Source organism: Lepisma saccharinum, chromosome 1 (genome assembly GCF_977018435.1).
Source record: "Lepisma saccharinum chromosome 1, izLepSacc3.1, whole genome shotgun sequence".
NCBI classification, from domain to species: Eukaryota; Metazoa; Arthropoda; class Insecta; order Zygentoma; family Lepismatidae; genus Lepisma; species Lepisma saccharinum.
The window spans coordinates 42,125,127-42,149,818 of record NC_139229.1 but is presented as its reverse complement, the minus strand read 5'-3'; the positions used below and the strand labels follow the sequence as shown (position 1 = coordinate 42,149,818).

Genomic DNA, 24,692 nt, shown 5'->3' with positions numbered 1-24,692 from the left:
AAGAGAACCAAACCTAACAACGTAGGCATTCCTTGAGTGACGTCACAACGCAAGCTAGTCCTCACGTTGTGCGATAAGGGAGACAAGTGAAGTCAGAGTCTCCGTTATCACACAACGCTAGGACAACCATGAACAATAAAGTAAACAAAAAATATATATTTTCAAAAAAATGAAGGAAAACAATTTAAATTAACGAAAATAATTTACAGTTATTAAAAAATATAAACTTCAATATCCAAAAATAAAATTAAAATCATAAATACGGATGATAACACGAAATGAGAGTATGTTGAATTCTAGTGGAAATTTGCATACATATCCACGTTAAAACCAAAGTTAGACCTGGCAATAATGTTTACAACATGGATTTTGATACAGAAAAGCAGCTATCGTAAGTAACATAAGAAAGTTTATATTATTTGACAGAACAGAAACTTCTAAGTGAAAAATGCACAGTACGAATTCAAAGCACGAATTAAGTACTACGAATGAACATATTTTTCTTTTACGCCAAAACGGTAAAGCAAAAGGGTCGCTTATGCAGCATAGCCTGACTGCAGTCGTCTTCCGAAAATATCTAGTTTTTGTTTAACTAACATTCAGACTTGTTCTTTATGTTCATAATCATTGCTAATACGTATCACTTAATTCGACAATAAAAATTAAATAACATTTGAAAACACATTGTTAATTTGCGGAACATAGTACTATTTGAATACTCCTGATAATTGAATGTAAACAGCAAGCACCAAGCTGTACGCCGTGTGACAGCCTTTGTCAGTGACTGTGTTGCTTCAGGGTGCTAAAATAACGGTGGGGGGGATGACGGGGATTCCCCCCACAAAACTTATAACTGCAAAATCATTCACGTCTTGTGGATTAAAGGAGGACCCCATTCTCCAACTGACCACACTCACTGAACATGTGTTAAAGTATTCAAAAGGAACTTGTAAGTAGGTTGGACATTGAGTTCGAACCTGGTCATTAGGCCAGGCTCAAGACAAAATTTTCACCCCAGCGATGTGGATTCTTGGCGCCCGCCTTACTTTCCACCCTGCTATCCCTAACTTTCCACCCCTATTCTCCTACTTTCTACTCCCAATAAAAACCTTGACCATGTTACATATTGACGGTTTTAAATAAGAAAATAATAACCTTATTTTATTAAATACTTTAAGTATTACTGTTAAAGAGTACGTTTATTGTGTGTACTTATTTAATACCTATATACGTGGGCAGATCGGAAAGTAACGCACAATAATTTTTTTCGCAAAAAGTTTAATATGTAACAAAAACCAAACAAATCACAAATGAACTGACATCTTTGCCCTACTTTTCTACATAGTCACCAAGTTTCTCAACACATTTCTCCCATCGTGGTACCAGTTTCAATATGCCCTGTTCGTAGAAGTCCGTTTGGTTGGAGTTTAGCCATCTGCGGACTGCTGATTTCACTTCCGCATCTGTCGCAAAGTGTAAAGTGTTGGCCGGCCAGGAATTCCATCTTGGGACCAAACAGAGGAAAGTCCGATGGTGCCAGGTCCGAACTGAATGGTGTATGCTGGAGCACCTCCCACCCAAATTCGGTGAGTTTCTCACGAACATGAGCAGCAACATGGGGACGGGCATTTTCACGAAGAAGTTTGACACCATCAGCATCAGTTGCGGCGTTTGTCACGAAGGGCACGACGCAACTTAACCAAAGTTTTAATGTAGACTGCAGCATTCACAGTGGTCCCGTGTTCAGCAAAGTCCACCAATAACACACAAAACATGTCCCAGAACACTGTCACAAGCACTTTCCTAGCAGATTGAGTCACTTTGAATTTTTTTCGTACTGGGGAACCAGCATGTTTCCACTCCATAGAGGCCTGCTTGGTTTCGGGCGTGTAGTGGTACGCCCACGACTCATCACCAGTGACGATTCCTTTCAGAAGGTCATGCCCTTCTGCGGCGTAACGCGTTAAGTGATCCATGCTTGTCATCATTCGCTGGCCCTTCTGGTGGTCTGTCAGGATCTTAAGCACCCAGCGAGCACTAACTTTACGGAATTTCAACGTGTCATGAACAATGTGGTACACCGCACCATAGGAAATGTTGAACGTATGCGATAAGGTTCGCAGGTGCACACGCCGGTCGTTCACAATTGCTGCCTCAATGGCGCGGATATTCTGCGGAGTTGAAGCTGTAACCGGCCGCCCGGAGCGTGGCGAATCACTAAGGTTCACACGGCCCTCTTGAAAGAATGCACACCACCTGGAGACATTGCTACGGTCCAGACAGTCGTCCCCACGCATGTCCCTGTGAATTTCACTCGGTGTATTCCCTTTGGCCCACAAAAATCGAACCACACTTCGCTGCTCTTCACACGTGGACGACAGTAACATGCGCGCCATGTTTGTTTCGTAGTTCAGGCTTCTCTCGCTAGAGCTGCAGAGGGAAAAAAAATACCCTCTGTGGTGCAAACTTCAAACTCTCTCGTCGTACAATTTCAGCATTCCAGCTGCAATATCTGGGGAGAAAAAAAATATTGTGCGTTACTTTCCGATCTGCCTAGTAATTATACCAAAATCACCAAAATAACAGTAATCTGTTAGCTTAAATTGCTACATTATTTTGCAATGTATGTATTACAGAATTAGATTCAGAGTTAGATGGTAGCTATGAGATTTCACACTTCCTTGAATACTTCTTTGTGCATGCTTAACAACTGACTGTAGGCTTGAACTTAGTGAATGAAGAAAACCACTTCTATTTTCCATTCCATCTATTACCTACTTTTTTATACATTGACTTCATCTTTTCTACATATTTATAACATACTTTTACTTTCAGTGAATCGATATTTATCCTCCAACAATTTATTTATATTCTTTGACTTTGTGCTGCCACCTATTTTTCTTTTCTGAAACTAATTTCATTCATGTCTTGTTATTGTTTCCAATATGAAATATCGGGTTGTAATCTCTTGGGCTCTCTTTCGCTTTCGATTTTATTCCTATATCTTTCCCTTTTGTCTTTCTTCTTTTACTTTTAACTCCTCTTTATGCTTTCTTATTTGTGTGTTTCTTTCTCATCCTCTCTCTCTCTCTCTCTCTCTCTCTCTCTCTCCCTCTCTCTCCAGTTCCATTCCTGAAATATTTCTCTTAACTGATTTTCTCGTCTATTTCCCTAATACATCTAGGTTTCATTTCCTTCTGCCTTGCCTCCGATAGACACTACTTGCAGGAAGGTTTTCAAAACATATTTCCGGAACAAATGAAACTGTGCACAACAAAACAGATCTTACACAGCTTATATTGAATTGCACTAACTATTGTTAGTGCGTCTACAGACATACTCGATTAAGAAGTAAACCGAAACATCTAAGGCGTGCGCAGACTTATATATTTTAGGGTGCCTTAAAGAGTTTTGCATTGCCTACTTTTGTAACTTCATACTTCTTTTTCACGAAACTATTAGGTACATGAAGATGAAATTTTATGATTATGGTTTCAGTATTTGTTATCACTTTAACAATAAGTTCGGGGCGATTTGTGGAGGAAGCACTGTGCGATTTAAGTGAAAAACATCTTCCTTACTATACATAATTACTGATTACACTGTACTACACACATTTTGTTACAGAAATGAAAGTACCCAATCTTTACTAATGTGAGGAAGTTGAACACGGAAATGATATTAAAATAGTTCGATTGGCTCTCGTTTCGGCGTAACAGAAGGGGGTGGGAGAGAAGGGACACATTCAAGGGACCCAGCTCCACTGGAGTATATATGGCAACACTGCTGACTGTCTGGCACGTCGCATTCCAGTATATTACCCCATCCTTTGCTGTTTCAGATCCCAACAACATTTGGTTAGTTTTCATTCAGTTGTACAGTGTTTCCAGAGTATTGTTACGTTTCGTATATGCAGTATATACAGCAACACTGGTGTCTGTTTGGCAATGTAGCATCCCAACAACATAACTCCATTCCGACATTTCATGTATTCAGGGAAGTATTTCACCACCTTTGGCTGCTAGCGAACCCCACAAGAAAACTAACTAACTAACTATCTACATCATCTGCATCAACACAAGCTTTCCATTGTCCCTATCCTTAGCAAGATAAATCCAATCTTTTCCATCCTTACCGATTTCCTTTAGGTCCATCACTACGTTATCGTCCATCTTCGTCTTGGCTTTCCTACAGGTCTCTTACCATCAGGTTTCCCAACAAGAATCCTGTTAACCACAAGATAACATAGTCCGAATTATATGACCCTAATGAGGGACTTAGAACTTCACAAAAATGAAGCCAAATTGTTAGCCTTATGGCTGCAACAATGGAATCACCTGGCGGATGATGTGAAGGTACTACTCCTACAGATAAAGAAATTCTTCCATTTTTCGAAACAAAAAGGGACCTGACTGTGTGCCATAATAAAGGCTTCTTTGCATAGATTAATATATCACATAAGACCGAGGACTGGAGACTTTCTATTGATTCCTCCAAGTTCTCTCTGAAAGCAGTTTTGTGCACAGCGGTAATGTTCTAACTTAATCCCTGTTGTACATGTAGTTGACATTAAGAAAATTTATGAAAACATGAGAAAAATTCTTCAGTGATGGTGAGTGAACCGCATGGAATGTATTTCAACAACTATGTCATAGTTTTCTGGGGAACAGGAGAGCAAAGAACTATGAACAACTAAAGGAGAGTCTTCTGACACCTTACGAGAAGACTGGGTGGGAATTTAACATCCGTAGTATTACTTAATTACTTTCTTTCTTAGTGCTTTTTACTGTTCAAGGAATCTACTTCATAAAGAAAGGGTATTTTCTCCTACACAACAGAAAAACATTCTCATCGAGGATTCAGTAACCATTTATTTCAAGGCCGCCTGCAGGATTTGTGTGTGTGTGTGGGGGGGGGGGAGTTTTTAAAGTGGAGGAAACATAGAGTTATGCTTTCCCCCAGCTACGAGAATTATCATTATCATTATTACCAGCACTAACTTAATTTGCATAGACGCTTAATTTGTCTCTCACGGCACCTCTCATCTATGTTTTCAAGCTACTATTTCAAAATTTGAATTGTATTAATTTTTAGCAGATATCTCGGGGGTGGGGGAAAGTGCCTCCCCTGGGTGCTCCTAATATATTTATCAAGATTTGCTCACATTGCTTATGATTGATTAATTGTTATGTAACATGAATTATGCTTATCTTGAAAATAAGAGCCAATGCATTGCTTATGGGTAAAATTAATTATGCCGTAACTTCAAATTAAGAGCCAAACGAGGTGCATATTCGTGTTCAGGAGGTCAATTTCAGTAAGAAACAGCTACTTTCCTCTCTGTAAAATGAAATTTGTAGAACAGTGTTATTATAGTAAACAATGACATTGTTTTGGAGTGAGAGAGAGAGAGAGAGAGAGAGAGAGAGAGAGAGAGAGAGAGGGGCATCTCAAATGACACGAAATTCCTTACTTTCTTTTTAACACGGATGTTTTTTTTTCATTATTATAATGGTAGTTTCATTTTTTAATATTTTTGATAATAGAGGTGTTGCCCAGGTACCCCATGCGCACGCATATGTGCAACATGGATAAACTATGAATGTGAAATTTGTCGTAGAGCAATTTCTGTATACACATCTGTCTGTTTATTATTTGTATAGTCTTTTGCTTCATGTTAACTCCGCATGAAAAATTACTTTTTACTCACACGCTTTGAATTTGTAATATTTAATTCTAAAAATTTTGAATACATTGGGACAAGTACACACATACAACGGCACGAAATTGCTAGGCCACTTCTTCTCCCCGTTCAATGTCGACATCATGTGCATATCGAGAGAAGCACGACGAAACTCAATCTGAAAGGCCTGTGCTGGGCGAATATAGTGAACAGAAAGCACTGCAGCATTCGCTAGAGAAAACACTGAAATGCCCGTCTCCTCGTGTAAGTACCCCAGGCCGCAGAATAATATCAGCCCAAAGATGACGCTAACTGCCGCACTCAGTACCCACCGGCAGTTGTGTTATGCTCTCATCCCGCTCAGAGCGCCAGGGAGAGTAACCGCACGAAACAGCTTGAAGATCGTGGCTATGTATCACTGAGGCATCAGGGCATAGAAGCTGGTCCGAATTTATTTTCTACCCTAAGGAGCAGCAGGCGAAGATCACAGAGAACGCCAAGAGATGAAACAATATCATCTCCCGCACAATACTTTTGGGGTTGTCGATGCTTTTAGATGTTCTGAAGGCGAATCTCATCAGACTGTTAATTCAATGTTTAATGTGTTAATATAATAAAGAAATACTTGTGTTATTCTACGACGTCATAATTTGTTCAAGTTTGTAGTCTGTTGGAATGGTTATTGAGTAACCTTGAGATATTTTAGTGTTGGTTGCTAGGTGATGTGATTTATTGACATTGATGGCCGATGTAAGTTAATTTTAAAATTAATGTTTTAATAAGTTTACTCGAGCAATAATTTGAAGATTAATAATACAATGTTAACTGGAGCAAGATTTATATTTGTGAGTGCAGTGGTGTGAAATTAAGTTCAGCAGAAGTTTTATGAAATCCTAACTGGTTAAATTAAGATATTGTTTATTTGAGGGGGTCGGGGGTAAAACATTGTAAGTGACATTTTGGTAATTTCTGAGTTCATTAAGTAAAAAGGGTATTAGAAGTTATGCTGTAGATAAATCGTTTTCGTGGAGTTTACCAATTTCAGAAGGCTTCATTGAGTCCAATCCAAATTGTATGACTTGGCAATTTCACTCGAAAATTGAAGGATGGCACATTTTACTTTGGAACTCAAAAATAACCAAAATGTCACTTACCATGTTTTACACCCAACCCCTTCATTTAAAAAACCCTTAACTGCTTCCCACGACAGAGATGGTCTCATTGTAGGCTGAAACCCTGGCCCAAAACCATGGTAACGGTTGAAGTTTTAGTGTGCGATGACGTGTAACCGGCCAAGTGAATGCATCACTTCAATGTGAAGTCACGTGAAATGACAGAACGACAGTGCTGCAGTATGCAGATATTAAACACCAGAACAAGAACAATGTCTAGATGAGGATGTGTACTACAGGCTGTGGAAAAGGAGACACGATAGCCACTAACGCCGTCAAATACAAAATACACTACATTACTTCTTAACTTTCTTAACGTATTATTGTTTTTACTAACTTAATAGATAAAACTAGACTATAGGTTAATTTCCTTGTATTCAAAATTAGACATTAATATTATTGACATATCTCATATCATAGTGAAACTTATACTTGTATGATCAAGTGAATGGAATTCAATGAATTAATCTTTGTAGTTGGCTGTACGCCTTTAATTTTGTTTTAAATTAATGTTTCAAGAAAACTATATTTCTGCCCTGAAGAAAAAAGTATTGACGGATTGAAAGTATTCCAATCAAAATGTATGTGTCTTTACTCTTTACAATTCGTTTAACTGAATTACATGCCCGACTATGAGTAATTATCCTTAGGAGCGCACAATTCATCCACCTTTCTCCAATTCATATTTCATATGATTGTTAAGGACCGCTGCTGCGAGACTTCATATCGCTAATTATTCACGCTATCTATTGTCACGATTAATACTACTATTCATTTTCATTAATTTCTACATAATTCCCACATAGGTATGAGGATGAGTTTAAATAAATATACCTTGTATCATCTTAAACTTAACTTCTGACATGCAAATGAATGATACTATCATTGCTTCAAATGTTCAAGTTACGAAATATCAAATTTATTGCTTATTTGCACGGCATAAATATTTGATTAGAGGATGAGAATGTAAATATATTTTACATTTTATAACAATTAACAGTTTGTCAGAAACATAAGTGGAATGCAAGTATCATCATTTGTTAAAATATAAACATGCACAAACATGTTGTGCACTGAGGAAAAAATACAAGTGCATAGCCTAGTGTAAATATAGCGTACATAAATGGTCATTTGAACTTTTCTTTTCTGGTATGCACAGCATATTATGTTCAACGTACTTGGAAGATGTATCTTGTGCTGAACTAAAATAAATAATAATAACAAGTGGTGTGCGGTATCTCGAAAAGTCGGGATCGGAAAGAAAAATTCCGTCCCGATCCCGACTTCAGCAAATGACTTCCCTACTTTTCTGGATCCCGAGCAGTCGGGAAATACCGAATGGTTATTTTGAAACGATATTAATTCTTGACGTTTTCTACATTGCAAGTGTCTGGAACTTATGGGAAATTGTTAGTTTTCATTCCAGATATGCAAAGACAATCACTTAAGGTGAAAATGACGTGTAGAATTTGAGATTTCCAGAGCCTATGGAAATTTCGGAAATTTCCCGTCCCGAATGTCGGAATTTAAAAACAATTACCGTTCCGATCAATAATATTCTGTCCCGCATAACAATAAGTAGCCATCGATGTTTATTTTCAATTTGTCTGAGGCCACAAAATGTAAATGGGTGGAAATGCTCATTTGTGTACTCGATTTCGTGTGTCCAGTTTCTGGCATGGTTTCCTATCTGCATAGTGCAACACTAGCGCATAGATGCGGAATTCATTTCATGGATAAATTCACCTCTTACCGTCGTTTCGTCATCACGAGTAAACAACGGATTGGCCCAACCTATACTTCTAATAACCTTGGGCTGAAACGTCTTGTTTTCTCCGAAAAGGAATAATAGTAAGTATATCAAGTGAGTTTAACCCGGAACGTGACATTATACTGCTCTGATGAAGTTTCTCAACTGTTGGCGACGCTACCACTTCCTAGTTGGGTGAAATTATCGTCGTTCCAGCCATAGTTGCAGACATCCCAGTCGATGCACTGGCGTAGAGGAAAGTACGCAAAAAGAGGGAGTAAGTTCCTGTGATAGTTGCGTATGCGGACAGGAAAATATTCAGGACCAGCATAGCGTATCCAGTTCCTTGCAAGATTGGTGACGCAGCGAACACTTTAATGAAGCCCCCGCTCGTGAACTGTGCCACGACAGTCTCCAGATGGAAAGCTGCTAATCCGCAAATCAAGATCATAAGGAGGTAAGGAATGAGGAAGGCTCATGTTTGTGAATGTAGCCAAGTAAGGAAATCTCCATACACCTCTGATGCTGATGCAGGGGATAAGGTAATACAATATTCTCTCCATCCTCTTCAAGTACTTCCTCACTTCACCAGGGTGTGCACTGTCCCAAAAGCGCGCCAACAGAACGGAACAGTTTCGCTTCCGGCGTCTCAGTAAGCCACAACCCTCAAGATAACCTGCACACTTCTAGCCGGAAATTCCGTGCTTTGGTGCCGCACTTTCTCCTCTGCTAAACGTTACACCATTTGATGTCAATAGAAGCAGACGACAGAAGTCTTGTTGCCGGATTTTTCCTTGTTTCCCCGCGTCTCAGTACGCGTGGTCCTTTATGCGGCGAGTCTCCTGATGGACATGAAGATCGGAGATTATTGAACGCAAGAGGCCGCTCATGAACTACTGCTCGACCGCGAAAGCTAACACCACCACTCTGGGGGAAACCTCTTTGTTCTGTTCCTCGCCCTCATCGCCTCTCGGCTCCTTCCGTCGGAAGCTCTTCGGTGGTCTTTCGTAGTGGGCTTTGAGAACGGTTCACTTCGCCTGGTGGCCCATCCTCACGTGTTTTTTTCTTCACTTCACCGTGATTGCTCTTCACTTGCCATGTTACTTATATCTTCACTGCCTTTTTTATCTCTCGCTCGAGAATATATCACTCACTTTTCTTTTTTTGCTTACCGCAAAATATACGTTTAGTGCTAATCTAATTTTCGCTGCACTAATTCCATGGAAACTCTTTGCCGATTTTTAAAATATCAACAACCAAGCATATCCATGGTATTGCTTTTTCCCCATGCAAGAAAATTGGCATATCTTCTCTTTTTGTATGCGGCCCTGGTGGACCAAAATGACTGCTGGACTGAGCTGAGTTTGTCTAATTGCACGCGAAAGAAAATCAGCATATTTACTGTGCGTCGCATTGTAGTACAAACCCTTTGCCTCTGGAGTATAGGACCATAATATTGTATTCCATTGGGTTGATTCAACTCGGATGTTTAGCGGAATGACACTCACTGATATGAAACGATGATATATTGATTAAAACAAAATATCACATGTTTACTATACAAATTTGCTGCAATGCAAAGCGGTGGACGGAATGAAGCACCGCACACACTCCGCCATATTGTCTCGCGCACACTGATTGAGAGTCACTCTGCTGGGTTCGAGAGTATGCATTGGCAATGCAAAACTGCTTGCCCTGGCATCTATTGATAAAAATGACAAATATATTAATTGTGATCTCAGACATATTCCCCCTCTCTTTGTCAAACAAGGTTTGACCAAATGAATTCACTTATCTCCGTCCATATTGCACTGAGGGAGTGAAACTAGCCTGTGAATCTATCTCTTGAAGATCCCTGAAGCGGTATGCACTGTGGCCATTCGTACCAAGCTGTCTCTTCCTGGTTGGACGCTGGTGACTTTTCGGAATTTCCATGATAGGGGAAGTAAATGGTCGTCTTTGATGACAAGTATCAAACCTGGTTTTATGTTTTCTTGTACACTGGTCCACTTGGAACGTTGCTAACGACCGTTTAAATACTCCTTGGACCATCGCTGCCAAATGTTTTGATGAAAGCTTTGGAGTCTCTGCCATCTGGACAGTCGATTTCCTGGGAGGTCAGTGAGGTCTGAATCGGGAAAGGAAGTAAGGGCTGAACAAATGAGAAAATGTTCAGGAGTGAGAGCACTTAAGTCTTCTCGATCGTCGGATAAAACAGTAAAGGGCCTTGAATTTAGGCATGCTTCAATTTGGGTGAGTAAGGTTGCAAATTCCTTAAAATTCAGTGTTGAATTTCTTACTACCCTTACCAAATGATATTTCATGGAGCGTATACCACTCTCTCATATTGCTCCGAAATGTGGTGAATTAGGTGGAATGAAATGCCACTTGAAGGATTCAGCACTCGCGTACTCATGAATATTTTGTGTGAATTCCTGTCAAGAAAATAAGCTATGTAGCTCTTTCAGTTCGTTCCTTGCTTCGATGAAATTCTTGCCATTGTCACTGTACAAATTGGCACATTTACCTCTACGAGCTATAAATCCCCGTAGCACCGCGATGAATGCTTCTGTGGTGAGATTGCAGACGAGCTCTAAATATATGGCCTTGGTAGCTAGAGAAATGGATCAAGCCACGTATGATTTGCGATGAACCTTGCTGCGTGGTGAATCCGATTTCAAGAGGAAAGGTCCACAATAGTCTACACCAGAGTTGAGAAATGGTCTAGACTGTGTGACTCTAGGTAACGGAAGTTGACCCATGAGTTGCTTAGCCACTTGTTGATTATACACCTTGCTCTTACAATCCAGTACTGTTGACGGAGTGACGACAACAATAACTGTGGTCCTGCATGAAGCTGTCTAATTGCTATTCTTGAGTCTTCCTCCAACACGAAGAAGGTTGATGCTGTCCAAAAATAGATGCAGGCTCTTCAATGTGCTGTTGGCTGTTATTTGTTGGTGCCGTTGAAGATCTTGAATTTCAGACTTGTAGCTTGATGGCTGAACAGTCTTGATGCATGTATGCAATGCTGATTGCATTTCCTTTGTTAAAAGACTTCCCTCTACTTTGTTGTTAACCTTTGTGCAGTTATGTATGAATCGCTGACAGAAAGCTAAATTGGAGAACCGTTCGATTGTTTGCTCAATTGAATTCTGGCAAATTGATACTGTTGTTATGCTTATTCTTTCCGTAATTTGTACTTTCATTGACTGCTGCGTAAGTAGCCAATGATCTTATGTATCTGCTAACCAATGTGTCCCATGCCGCCATAAATGGTTATGTTGTATTGAAGTGGGTTCAATACCTCTAGAAACTGTATCTGTAGGGTGTAACGAACCTGAGCGTTTAAGGTTTTATATTTGTAAGAAGTTAAGATTTTTAAAATGTTTGTTACTTCAAATAATGTGCAAGCTGTCACAGACAACTATAGTTAGATTGATACAGTTGTGGTTGGAAATTGTGTATATGTTTAAAAATACGTAATAATCTGTTCGTTTTGACCTCACTTTCTCATCTCGGCAGAGGAAGTGTACCCACCTGGATGTTTTCACCTGACGACAGACTGAGTTTAAAGAACAGGTGAAGCATGTGGTAACGGGAAATGGAATGCCAGAATAGTGTAATTGGTAATTAATTTAGTTTCTTTCTAGCAATACTCGAAAATACCAGGTAACCAAGAAAGTTCATGCGGTTTTTACAACTGCCCGCAGTTTTCGTGGGGTAGTACGCAGTTCAGCCGCCAGGGGTACATGTATGTGTGATTGGCGGAAAGCTCATTCCTTGGCACGTCGGCTAATGTAGATAACAGGTCGCAGTCGATAGTTTGGGAGCAAGTATTCGCAGTGAACCATGGCTGTGTCGAATGCAGTAATCAGGGCATGTTTACTGTATGAGTACAAGTTGGGCACAAAAGGAGCGGAAGCAGCAAGAAAAATATGTGCAGCGTTTGGAGAAGGTACAATTAGTGAACGGACAGCACAAAAGTGGTTTCAGGCCTTCTCGATTGGCGATGAGACACTGGCAGACAAACCTCGATCGGGCAGACCGAAATCTCTCGATGTGGACCAACTGAAGGCAGCAATTGAAGAGGATTCACGCCAAACGTGTCAAGAACTCGCTCAACGATTTGCGGTAAGTGCTGAAACAATTCGTGTGCACTTGCATGAGCTTGGCAAATCATGGAAACTGAGTAAGTGGGTCCCGCACGAGCTGACTGCTGCGAACCGTCTCCAACGACTGAACATTTGCGCTTCCTTGCTCACTAGGAACAACAACTGTCCAATTTTGGACCGCATTTTGACATGTGATGAAAAGTGGGTAACAAGAAACGCTCATACCATTGGCTATCGTCAAATGACACCATACCTTTAACTGCAAAACCTGCTCTTCATCAGCGGAAGGTGCTGCTGTGTGTCTGGTGGACTACGGCTGTGATTGTGCATTATGAGTTCTTGGAAAGTGGTAAAACCATCAACAAAGAGGTGTACTCCGCGCAATTGCAAAGAGAGGCCGAACAGCTTGCAAAAAAACAACCTGCATTAGCGAATAGGAAGCGTGTTCTTTTCCACCAAGACAACGCTAAACTGCATACAGCAAAGATGACCCTGGAGGTGATTTCTTCTCTCGGCTGGGAACTTCTGCCACATCCAGCGTATTCACCTGACATCGCTCCATCAGACCACCATTTTTTTTGTCTATGGACAACCATATGCGCAATCGACATTTCCAAACTCGCGAGGAGGTTGAAAACGCGGTGGTGCAGTTTTTTGCGGCCCTACACGAAGACTTTTTCAAACATGGCATCTACAGGCTTGTACAAAGATAGGAGAAGGTTATAGAAGCGGATGGTGGATATTTTGCAGAATAAATATAAGGTAAACACATTTGTTTTGGACCTTTTCTTCTTTGTACTAAAACCGCATGAACTTTCTTGGTTACCTGGTAATTAAGTACAGAAACTTTCGTGTATTTACGTTTGTCTTGTCCAACGTTAATTATATGTCTTTGTGTTTAGTGATTATGATTTGATATGCTATAGAATTGTTCTTTACGTCTCTCCAGACAAAACAAAGAAACGTAATTAAATCCGTACATTGCTTGTAAGTCCACATACGATAGGAAATCTATGTAATTATAAAATATAAGTGATTATAAAACTGCAGTAAACTTTAAAAAAACATGTTGTGTTTCTTTATACCCAGCAAGCCCTGATGATTTGCAAAGGTTCTCATGTTCCCGACACAAGGAGCAGTGGACTAACTTTGTAACGACTAGTGTCCAACTGAAGGACCTTGCAAGGTTTATCTGCTAAAAGAACATATCTCCAATCGCTGCCTTTAGTAATGTCTTGAATCTCTGCTAGCCGGTTGGCTACAAAGTTTTTCCATCTGGTGGATGGTGCTACTAACCATGTCAATACAATTTGTTGATTGATTGATTGATTTGGTGTTTTAAGTCCACTTTATGCACAGTAAGGCTAATCGGGACTGGACCTACAGTGGGATTCGAACCACTATGTGCCTCTACTGGGTATCGAACCCGGAACGCTTTGATTAGAAGGCGACGACGCTACCACTGCGCCATCGGGGATGCCCCAATACAATTTGTGAGTCTGACCAGAGATGTATCTCGTCTACCTTCAGACGTAAAACTGGTAGTACCTTGTGAACTAATCTTGCTAGGAGTAATGCTGCACATAATTCAAGACGAGGTAATGTCACCTTCTTGACTGGCTACTCGTGATTTAGCACAAAGTATATTTACTGCCGTTTCACCTTTGTGGTTAGTTGAATGCACATATAAACATGCACCGTAAGCATATTTGAGATGTGTCTGGGAATCCATGTATCTGGATATTTCCAACTGTTCTATGAATTAGAACAAAACGATTGACTTCAATATATTTCATTGCAGGGAGTTGTCTGTGCAACTGTTGCAATTTCTGATTCAAGTCTTGTGGAAGCTCTTCATCCCATTGAACATATGTATACACAATTGTTGAAGAAATGATTTGTATGTAATAACAATTGGAGTTATGAGACCTAAAGGATCAAATATTGACGCAACCACTGATGCTACCTGTCGTTTGGTAATTGATGTTTCGATGTTATTTGCTACTTCAGATGATTTGCTGTTGATCAGTAATTTATCTGGAATAGGATCCCAAGATAAGCCTAAAGTCTTTACTTCTGAAGTAATCTGGATCTGCTGAGGTAATCTGGATCTTCGAGATGAGCGTTTATTAGAAAACGACAAACATCCATCCTCCTGGCAGGGTCTCCCTCCTCCATAGCATGCACGGGTGTGTAGTGGTATGGATAAAGTCGTGCCGTATGCAAAGTGAACCACACTTTCCACTGACTCATGCCAAGTTACTTGGCCACAACTCTATCGAAGTAGTGAAAACACTCCAGTATTTCCTCCTCCGCTTCAGGAGCAAACTCGCGAGGTCTGCCTGCATCGCCTTGCCGTCGTCAAACCGAACCGGTTTCCCGGATGCACCGGTATGTCGTACAAAACACTCGCGCGTCTCGTAAACGACGATTAGCGAAACGAAGCTTGTATTCTCTTCGTGCTGCAGCTGCGTCACCATCACAAAACCCGTAACAGTACAAAATATCAGCGTATTCTTCATTGTCGAATGCAGCCATTGTTGAACAGCACAATAACAACATTTAATAGCAGCTATTCTATCACTTATTGATTTCGTTGCGAGACTACGCAAATTAGACATAGTAGATCAACCACTTTCAACCTGAGATAGGCTCTTAGGTACTGCCATCTAGTGAGCGTCATTTCACTGCCATCTAGCGAGCTGCACTTGCTTACGTGATAAGACAACTATTGTCCTCTAGCGGGCGTACAACCAAAGCGTGAGTAACAGCGACCCAGATAGCACGCTTCTAAGGAATCTAACATGAAAATGAATGAGGTATTATTTCTTGTAGACAAATGTGAATGTTAGCAACATTCACATGTTGATAACCAAGAAAGTAATTTAAATAAATTGTACGCTTGTCGTTGACCTCGGTGTCCATTTCACATCTGACCTGTCGTTCAACACCCATTATCAAGCCTTGGTGAAAAGGTGTAAAGCTAGTTGGTTTCATTAGAAGAAATTTTTTGTTTAATTTTTCTGTGCCTACGGTTGTAAAAATATACGTCACACTCGTTCGTCCAGTACTGGAATACTGCAGTCCCATTATGGAATTCACAGTACAATACATGGCAAGAGGAAGTGGAGAGCGTCCAAAGGCAGTTTGTAAAATGGCTGTGCTTTAAGGCGAACATTGAATATCACAAAAAGAACTATACATCTTTATGCAAGCATTTCGGTCTGGAAACTTTGTTCAACAGAAGAGTCGTCAGTGATGTCATTTTTTTTACAGAAACTGATTAATCACGGCTGTGAGTGTTCTGCACAGTTAGAAAGTATAAACTTTAATGTAGGCCGACACAGTGCAAGAAACCGAAAATTATTCTACACGGAGAGGTCCAGGGTCAACACGCATAGGTTTTCACCTGCAGTGCGCATGCAGGACACGGTGAATGAACTTTTAAAAACTATAGACTTCGATATGCTCACAGACTCACGTAGTGTGCTGAAAAAAGATAATCACAACAATAAGTTCATATATTGATGTAAATATTGTGTACATAGACTCTCATACCTTCATGTATTCTTTTTTTCTCTTCTCTCTTGTTATTTATTCACAGTGTATTATGTTCAACATAATTCGGAAATGTATCCTGTGCTGAACAAATACATAATAATAATAATAATAATAACATTTTTGTTATTAATACGTTGTCAAGTAAACTAAGAGTGCATTTTTTTATCACCACTTGTAAGTTTAGACCCACCCGTTACTTACATGTGATTGTTATTTGGAACAAACATTTTTCAACGAACAACTTATTTGTTAGCTATCAGAAAACGCTGAAATAAGTGTCATACAATGAGCTGTTTTTTTCTAAATTCGTATTTCTATGTGGAAAATTGTAATAAAAAAAACCAATAAAAATTCGATTATCTCGAAAACTACTACTTTTCGGACGGTCAAATTTATTGCAAACTGCTTCTACTTTAACCCCTTTCAGGAAATACATCAAATTACAGGTCACCCTGTATATAGGGAAGATTACCTCATCCAAACCCCTTAGCTTGAAATGAAGGGGGGGGGGGTAAAAAACTCTTGGTAAATTTTATAAATACAAGTTATAAAAGGACTTGCATGGACAAACACAACTCTTTAAAAATGGTAAGAAGAGTTTAAAACCTACCGGGTGGCCAGAATTAAAGTTACCCAACTCAGAGCCCTCTGTAGCCTGTTTGAGGCATCGTAAAACTCTGAAATTTGGTGAATCCACTATGCAGACCATGGGGAAGAGGATGGCGATAAAAAAAATAGTTCAATTTTTCCGCCACCAGGTTGAAATGTGGCGCTGTACTTTCATGATGAGTTGTAATAATGACGTAAACTGCTCCAATTGGTTATGGATTTGCCTTTACCTTGCCATCTTGCAATAAACGAGAGATTATTTTCTCGCAACTTCCAGCCACTAACAAGTGTATTTCTAATTAATAACTCAGCTAAATCACTTAACGTGATTATTGGTACAACCCATCATGGAAGTACAGCGCCACATTTCAACCTGGTGGTGGAAAATTGAACTATTTTTTTATTGCCATCCTCTTCCCCATGATCTGCATAGTGGATTCACCAAATTTCAGAGTTCGACGATGCCTCAAACAGACTACAGAGGGCTCTGACTTTGGTAACTTTAATTCTGTAGTGATGCAAGAGTCACCTTCATAGTAAAAATATGGTCCAAGGTAAGCTCTAAGCTCCACGTTTTAGCGAAGTACAAAAAATTCTACCTTTCATAGGAAAAATATTAAAATGTTCTCATTGTTATTTCATTTATTCTATATGTTTACATATCAATGTTGTTGAAATATAGTTCTTTTTTATGTGTAAAGATAAAGCGTAATGGAAACTATAGGGAAAGTTGTAAACCTCTATTTATATAAGGGCTCCCTTATTCATTTCTGTTCGATACCCGGTGGAGGCAAATAGTGGTTCGGATCCCACTTTAAACCGTAGGTCCAGTACCAATTAGCCTTTCTGTGCATAAAGTGGACTTACGTGTAAAACTCCAATTCAATCAATAAAAAAAACCTTATTCATTTCTGCAGGGAGGCACAAAACTATACCGCGTTTGGTACAACCTGTCCCGGTTCCCGCGCTAGCTGGTCGCTGGCTTTTCTCCGTGCTGGGGAAAGTCAAAGCCAGGCAGCCAATTAAAATACGCAACGTCGCAACAGCGTCTACGTAAGCGCCTTTCTTGTGGCTCCCATTCGCTCCTCGCTTGCCAGCAGACGATTTTTGCCTCGTTTCTCATTGGCACCGAAACTTTCGAGCGATCGCTAGCGCGGGAAACGGAACAGGTTGTAACAAACGCGGTATAGTATCGCAGGCACTGCTTTTGCTGGTGTGGATCAACGTCATCGTCCTGTACTGTAGATGCCCCGTATTCTGTTTTTAAAGGTTTTCATGTGAAATAGATCCAGTAAGGAATAGTCTATTAATGTTGAACTTTTTTCTATTCTTTGGCATATTGGAAAGGATATTGATGAAGGATTTCATTTTATGTTGCTCGATTTTTTTGTTCGTTTGGATTTAACAACGTCATCCTTATTAATAACACCTAGGCATGGCTATTGGGAGAGAGCACGTGACCCTGTCTTTCCGCTAAATCCACCAATACTTTGATTTGATTATTGTTATTTATCGTCACTTTTCTGACACGGTTGGCTAATCGCGACAATGAGAATGAGTGATGGTGTGATGCAATTGATTCTCACTCACAAATAGCAGCATGCCCTGACCGAGAAATGGAGGCTGCTGGACGTTTTCCTGTGAAGCGCTCAGGGGAGAAGCTGATGGGACGACAACTCATTTTGAGAAAATCAAACTTTTCAGCTGTTACATACTTGGGGGGGGGGATGAGAAATGCAAACCCTCTTAAAATTACCCAATTTTTGGCTTTAACAACTTTTAAAACCTTTAAAAGTTACAATAATTTAATATTTTATAGTGTATATTTAGCCCCGTAGATCGTAGCTATGTAATATACACCTTTACAATTTCAGTCCCTTCCCGCCAAAAAAATCCTGCATACTTTAGTGCCTGTGAAGCCATTTTCGTTACCACTGGGGGCGTCCCCGATGGCTCAGTGGTTGCATGGTCACCTTGTATTTAAGTGGTCCCGGGTTTGTTACTCGGTGAAGGCACATAGTGATTCGGATCTCAGTATAAACTGCAGGTCCAGTCCCGATTAGTCTTTCTGTGCATAAAGGTGACTTAAAACAACAATTCAATCAATCAAATGTTTTGAAGTGTTAATTTACACAGGAAATGCAATAATTGGTAGAGTCTAAACTAGATTTTTCGTGCTGCAGGTTTGATTCAATCAGAGAGATTGGCTGATTTATTTTACTTAGCTTTGCAGAAAAGCTTTTGGCTAATCGCGAGAATGATGATAAATGGTGATAAGGTGAAAGAGATGAAGGGAAAGTCAGAGACAGACATGGACAAAGCACAAGCTCCACAGAGGATTATACTGGATGTGAGTCCAGACTCCAGAGTCTCATTAATAGAGCCCGGAAGTTTGGCAAAATGCCTCTTTTTATCTACTGAATATATTGATAAAAATTTTCCGGATATACGTTTCTTATGTTGTTTCGAATGTTTTGGAAGCCTTTCATTTTGCCTATTTTGCCTATTTGGGACCCACTGCCTATTTTTAATTATAATGCTTTTGTTTTGCCTTTTTCAATGAAATTTGGCATTTTTTTTTTAAAAAAAATGTGTATATAAATTATTTTTCTCCCAAAAAACGTTGTTGGTATTTATTTTTCTTCCGTTTATTATGTGAATAATTTTCGCCTTATTTAAGTAATATTGAACTCACGCATGTTTCAACATTGCTGAAGAAGAAAAGTGTGAGAAAAAAGTATTTCATGCTGAGTCAGGATATTGAATTTCGGTTAACATTTCTCGTGCATGATTGACTGCTGAAGTGGACAGTTTGATTTCGAACACAAAGAAAATATTTCTGAAATCTCCCTCTCGAACCCGAAAATTTCAGGAAGTTGCGATTGAGCTTAGTTTACCTCAGCAACCAGTCTTGACGAGATAGGGAACCTGGATATCAGCAGCTATATATTATGCTAACAACCTTCAAAAAATCAGTGAGGTGATCGATGCTCTTCCAGAAAATGAAGCGGCTTCAATTCGTGAAGTGAAAAAACTCCTGTGCTATTCAAGTTTACTTTTGCACATTATGGTGCATTGCCAGAGACAATTACAATTATAGCATCCATGAAAATCTTCGAGGAATCTATGCAGCAATGATGGAAGTGCCAGGAGAAAAGGGGTGAGCTGTTGCGGAAAAGTGCTAACGGGTAGTGAGTGCAAATGAGGACTTGAAACAATTGAAAACAATTTGTGATATTCTAAAAGGTGAAAATGCTGTTACCAAAATGAGTACAGCTACATTAGCTTGTTATATGTATGCTCCAATAACTTCTGTCGAAGTAGAAATATCATTTTCTATTATGAAAAACATTCTCTCTGACAGACGACTATCAATGAATGTTTAGAACTTAAAAAGCACCTTGTAGTTATGTGCAATCAAGACGGAGAAAATTGAAATGCTCTTCCCAATTTAGATTTTAATATTTTGCCAGAAATTATAGATAAAAGTAAGCGACTTCTAAATGTGCCTTTTTTCGGTTTATTTTGCTTTTTTTTCATTTTTAGTGCCTATTTACCACATTATAAATGCCTTTTTGCCTGCCTATTTTAACGAAAATAAATGCCTGAACTTCCGGGATCTACTCATTAATCTGCCAAATGCAGTCCAGGATGTACTACTTACTATGTGTGAGTGTGGTTGCCATATGGGTTTTCACACGGACACCCATTACACTCCTTTATCTTTTAGCTGCAAATTTGAAATCAAGGTTAGTAACAAGGGTCCGCAGGGTAGAATAATTGGTTGCCACAGGATTTCCAGTAAGGCTACAGGCCAGTTGTAGGTTCGATCACCACCCACGACAACATTAATTTGTTCACCTGAGGACGAGTAGTAGATAGAAATATAAACAATAAATACAATAAAATGAGGGGAATATTGAAATATGTCTAAATTGACATTGTAATAATGTGCAAAACAATGGCAAATTGCACCTGGGATTCTTCCTTGGTGCATCTAGATTATTTTTTTGTTATTTTGCACTGCTGTCTTTCATTCCACTCTCTGCCAGCAGGTGTCTCTGATGACTGTGCAAATGGCTGCCGTCTGTTCTTGACGTGCTGCCGTGTTTACTTGTGGAAATCATGTGAATAGCTGGTGGAAAATCTGTGTAATGAATTTCACCCTATCGCTAGATTACTAAAGTGTGTTTCAGCCGTGTCTGAGAGGTAGTCTGGACTATTCTCAATAACAAAAGTGCAGTAACTGTGACCAGTGTACAGGCATGGGGAAAATCCTAAGTGACGCTTCACCATGGAAACAAGGCAAGATAATAGCCCCGAAATCAGCTCGTTTTTCATATATAGACATATAAAACAAGGCCAAAGATTAATGTAAAGTAAAATATGAGCGGCATAATTGCCTACATATCACGTAAAACACAGTTTGTGTTCCATTGTGTTAAGTGGTGCAGTTATTTTGTTACAGACTGTAACATAACACATAAATTATTAACAAAATTATTATTAAAAATTAAAATATATTATGATTATAAACAAAGTTCTTTAGCCCTTCTCCCCCCACCCACTTGTATGACGGAAGAATTCTACTTGCGGAAACTGATTATGTGTCATACGATTTCGGTGAACCCATAGGAAAACAATACACTCCTGTTTTTAGCAATAATACGAGAAACATGATGTAATTCTTATTGAGATAACTGTGCTGCGAGCAAAGCGAGGTGGAAAACTTTGATTACTTCTTTGCAGGAATTAATAACAATATTTTCACATTACTTTAAATGTTATCAACAATTTTAAACTTACAATATTTCCCGATACCTTCACAGCGCGTTCCGAAAGTTTGTTCTTTTTCAACTTTTTTCCCCTCCTTCGGCGCCCTCTGTGCCTTTATTATAAGTTTGAGTTTTTTACGCAACCCAACAACTAGATGAACCTACTTTCTTACTAATAGTTTTCAATTTGAAATGTACACCCTTGCAATTCCAACTCCAGGTTTTCTCGCTTGATCAATGCGAGGCGTATTGATCGTGTGGCCTGAATAAACATTCCATTAAGATGGCGAAACAATTCTTCTCCTGGAAAGAAACTTTCTGGTACATTGGCTGCGAAAGTAGAGGCAACAAAGGCGAGTAAAGTTTGCTAAATTTTTTCGTAAGTTTTCCTTTGTTTTCTTGAGCTTTTGTTAGCAGTTTGGACGTGGTAATAAGAAAATCGAGTGCCTTTTGTTTCGCCAGCAGTTAAATGTCCACCTGCACGTGTTTTAAATGGGCTTGTTTAAGCGAATCTTCTCTTTTTCTTCGCTCTCCTCGTTTAATTATTTTCCGAAGAGTGTGTTTGCTCAGGATTACCCCCCGTTAAAACCTTGAACATTCAGCGCTGCGGAACTGTTCATTCTGCCCCCACTAACAGGACATCGATTTTGCTTAAATTAATATATTCACATCTGGGTAATTTTTTGACGCCCTTTGCTTGTTCTAAGGGGCACATTAAAAAACATTTTTCAACACTGTAGTGTTTACAAATCAATGTGTATAGCACGAATAAGTTGAATACAATCGTCGCTTCTAAAATTAACTGCCAGTAAGACACTCCTTCATGTACAGAGTGGCTGGAAAATAGTGTACCTTTTTGAAAACATTTATTCTCAGCCCCTTGATATAGTATGAGCATGCTTTTACAGAGACAAGGACGATGATGTCTCCAGGTTTTGTTAACATACGTTACAAGTGTACAAGTTTATCTTCATGACGGAGTTATAATTTCTGCCTGCATGTTCACACTGAAGATTGAGCGAAGTACTTTGTATGTTTTAGTGAGTGCCTACACAAGTTGCACCTTGTAAGCCTTCAGTTGAAAACGTTGAATCACATCCCATAATGTAGAGTGGGCTATTTCCAACTCGCTGCTCGTTTTCGAACTGAGTTCCCGGAACAGCGTTGGAAACCTTGGCGAAATCTCGGCTGCCTCCATCAGTGCTTTTGTCTTTGCACAGACAACCTTTCTCCCAAGGGCACCCGCAGAGGGAGAGGCCAGGCAACTGTTACCTATCACAGGTAACACTGAGGTAATATGAAGAAATCCCGACGGAGGGGCAGCATCCATTCCCCCCGACACTTGCATATATTCCCTTTATCCTAACAATAATATGTATCCCTAACAGTTAACCCCACACCCCCTATACGCCTTCATGGCGTGGTGCTATGCACGGGGGAGCATTTTACCTTTTTTTTTACCTTTTTTAACATGTACACGGTTTATATCCTTTTATGTTATATTATCCTTTGTAATAATTAAGAATATATGTCTAATATTAGAATCTCTCCTATTTATATGTAGACCTCCCCGATGGCGCAGTGGTAGCGTCGTCGTCTTGTAATCAAGGCGTCCTGGGTTCGATACCCGGTGGAGGCACATAGAGGTTCGGATCCCACTTTAAACTGTAGGTCCAGTCCCGATTAGCCTTACTGTGCACAAAGTGGACTTAAACACCAAATCAATCAATCTTATTTATATGTAACGAGTTACGTGGTAAACCAAGATGCGAGTGGAGCTTTCAGATGAACACCAGTGGGAAGCACAGGAGGTCTGGGAGGTCTGAGCAGGTGCAGTTGCGGAAACCGACAACAGATGGCAGCACCGCTAGATGAAGAAATTCAACATAAAGTAGGGTCCCAGAGCCAGGAGAGAGAGCGAAACAACCGGCACACCCAAAGGAAAATTAGGCAGGATTGCAAAGAATAAGAGGAAACCTTCCGAGACTACCCTGGTGACCGCCAGGACGAAGCAGAAGTGAGCCAACCAGCATATAGCCGCGGACCAGCAGAGGGAAGTCAGGGAGTAGTACATGGGCCATATACGACATCTTGCTGCAAGGAAGGAAGAAAATGACATTTCATCTACTGGCGGAGTACCTCGGTCAAATAGGTCTCCCACGACTGAGGCCTACACTAGCAGCAAGAGACTCGGGGATAAAGCAGAGCTCCATGGAGTCTGCGGACAGTCGGGTGACTGGACAAGATGTTGGACGACGCAGAGTGGCGAGCAGAGTGCCGCTGCCTCAACAACACTAATCCACAATGTCAGCTACCACGACGGTCCTCCTAAAGTGGGACAGCTCCAACCATTTTCGACAACGGCTACAACGATGGAACAAATCAATTCGACACAGTCTGCCGCTGTCAGCACCTACAACAGACTTTCGACGCGCAAGCCGCCTGCATTTCTCTCTTCAATCAGAGACCGGTTTCGTCATCGCGGACAGTATTTCTGCCATTCTTCCAGGGAAGGTCACTTTTACGTTCAGCAGGAACTGCTGTCGGATACACATCCGAGACGACGACGGATTCACCACGGTTCGCGATTATCTGGATCATCAGAGCATCGACTACACATACGGCTCCTCAGCTGCAAAGAAGCTGAAAATCATCGTATGACAACTTCCACTAGACTTATCACTGGACAAGATTCGCCAGCTCCTGCTTGACCAACTTCGATGTCCGATCTACGCCGTCGGCCGCCTTACTACTAAATCTCGACCACTACACCACGTCGTAGATGATGATATGCATCATACACAGCCCGATCCAGCTCCAACCAGACGACCCATTCCATTGGTTTTGGTCACACTTCCTCGAACTCCCGACTACCAAAGCATCTTCCAACTACAGAAATTGGCACAATTTAATGTACAGGTGGAGAAGTGCCATTCTCAACTAATTCTACAGTTCCACGCCTGTCAACGTATAGGCCATGGGCAACGCCACTGCTATGTTAGACCCCGGTGTGTAAAATGTGCCGAA

At 40.2% G+C, this 24,692-nt stretch overlaps 1 pseudogene; it reads left to right on the top strand.

Moving 5' to 3' along the window:
- The first annotated feature begins 12,457 nt into the window (after positions 1 to 12,457).
- Positions 12,458 to 12,979, top strand: LOC146005440 (histone-lysine N-methyltransferase SETMAR pseudogene; annotated as a pseudogene).
- Positions 12,980 to 24,692: the final 11,713 nt, after the last annotated feature.